Here is a 2,397-nt window from a genome sequence, read left to right as displayed (position 1 = left end):
GGCTATTAGCTAACATTTTTATGGAACATTACAATGTAACAAAATTATTTTCATGTATACAGCATTTTGCCAAGAGAGAAAGCAAATTGGCTTGTTGGAATACGTCTCAGAAAATTTATTAAAAATATAATGAGGTGGTGGGTTCTTTTTTTCAGCAATCATGTTTGACAGGGTAGCTATTTGTTGAAGGAAAATCAAGCTCACAGAGATCTTTTTCTGTGAGACAGCATCTTAGAAGCAGACTGACAGCTCTTAGGGGCACTTTGAACCGCACCCCTTCTCTCTGTTCTGCCTGACACCAGTCCCCATCTGAGGCACTCTGGGGAGACACTGAAATATTCTGTGCTTTGGTTGAGTCACAGTGAACTCAANTTTGCCTGTGTGTCCCACCACATTGTGAGACCCAGATTGCTGTAACTTAAAATGATTTAGGGAAATGGATAATAACTAAGATAATGGAAAGCCGATCCTACTGAGTCCTTCCTCCATACCCTTGTTTTCTCTGATACTGAGAAGCTTGGAGGCTCAAAGACAAACTAAACCCATTTCAGGCCCTAGAGAAACTCACAGCTGTGAAGACAGACAGGTAATGAATGTATAATTAAATGACAACCATTGGATCTTCAGGGTGTGGCCAAAAGCTATTAAGACAAAAATATGGACTGGGAAAAGGTTGGGACATGAACAGAGTGGGACACGGTAAGGTGGGTAGACACTGGAGGCCAGTCCATGAGACTGATGGGTAAATTTAGGCATGGCTGAGGTGGGTGATAAACTCCAAGTTGACTCAGGCAGAAGCTGACCAATAAGTAGATTTGCCAAGTTAGGAAGTAGGTGGTGTTCACAGCATAGAACAGAGAGGGCAAACTGGCCTTGCTGTTCCTGGTGACAAGTCCGTGGCAGCAGGCTTGCCAAGGGACAAGCTTGTGAGTCTGACTCTGGCTTTGAGACAGTTTGTCTCATCAAAGCAAAGTCACAGAGTAGATAAGGTATACCTGGGTTGGGGAATGGGGCGAGGGAGGAGACCAGGGCTGAACATTTATTTGAGTAACAAATCAAGAGATCATTTTAATTATTTATTGTTGCAGAATAAACTACCCCAAAGCTGAACATCTTAACACAGCCACTGTTACTGTTTAGTTTATTTATTTATTTTTTGTTTTTTTTTGTTTTTGTGTGTGTGTGCATGTATACTTTATGTATACATATACATAAAGTCTGAGGTTGATGTCAGGTGTCTTCTTTGATTACTCTCCACCATAATATATAATAGCATTATATATTATATAATAGCATTATATATTATATAATATATATCACTATATTATATAATATATACCATTATATATAATATATACTATATATTTTGTGTGTGCGTGTGTGTGTGTGTGTGTGTGTGTAGCCAGACTTTTGCCTATTTTATGGGTTCTCTTTTTCTACCACTATACTCTATGCCTCGACAACAGGTAGGAGAGAGACAAGGTTATCGAGGAAAGTGGGTGTTGATATTGTTAGACTACTTCCTGCTGACCAAGGATGTTGAGTTCCTTGGGGACAAGTTTTATCTTTGTAGTCAGGATATCTTCAACCAGCAAGGAGCAACCATCAACCAGCAACCATCAACCAGCAACCAGCAAGCAGCAGCAGCCGCCACTACCACTGCACTCCTTTTGGGACTCTAGTATTTTTATACCCTCTCAAGAGTTCTCAGAATTCCAAACACCATACACATACAGAATCTATCTGCAGCCAGAAAAATCACACCCTTGCCAGAGCATGAGGCAAATCATAGTCAGCAGCTGTGGACAATCAAAAGTAGCCCCATATCCCACGCCTGGGAATAAAATAAAAACATATTCCCATAACATTTCTGTGTTTTTAAAGAAACCAAAATTCTTTCTCTCTCTGTTTGTGTGTGTGTTTGTGTTTGTGTGTGTGTGTATCTATCTATCTATCTATCTATCTATCTATCTATCTATCTATCTATCATCTATCTTTTCTTTCTTTTTTAAAAAGAAGTTTGGAGGATGGAGGATGGCTCAGTGGTTAAAAGCACTTCTCCTCTATCATGAACAAAGTGCAGTTCCTAACATCTATGTTAGGTGGTGCACACCTTTGATCTCAGTGCTTGGGAGGAAGGGTAGGGTAGATCTCTGAGTTCAAGGCTAACGTAGTCTACAGAGTAAGCCCCAGGACAGCCAGGTCTATGAAAAAAAATATTGTCATTATCAAAATGGAAAAATAAAAAGATGTCACCAAAGCATCCAGCCAACAGCCAAAACCATTTCCAGATGTGGGGATAGGACCACGTTGTCTTTAACAACTATTGCAGCCACCATCTATCTGTCTGTTTACAACAATAGTGAACATATACATTCAGATCACTCAAAAACTGCA

This window comes from Mus caroli, chromosome 6, assembly GCF_900094665.2.
Source record: "Mus caroli chromosome 6, CAROLI_EIJ_v1.1, whole genome shotgun sequence".
In the NCBI taxonomy this organism is placed as follows: domain Eukaryota; kingdom Metazoa; phylum Chordata; class Mammalia; order Rodentia; family Muridae; genus Mus; species Mus caroli.
Note: the sequence above shows the minus strand (reverse complement) of the source record.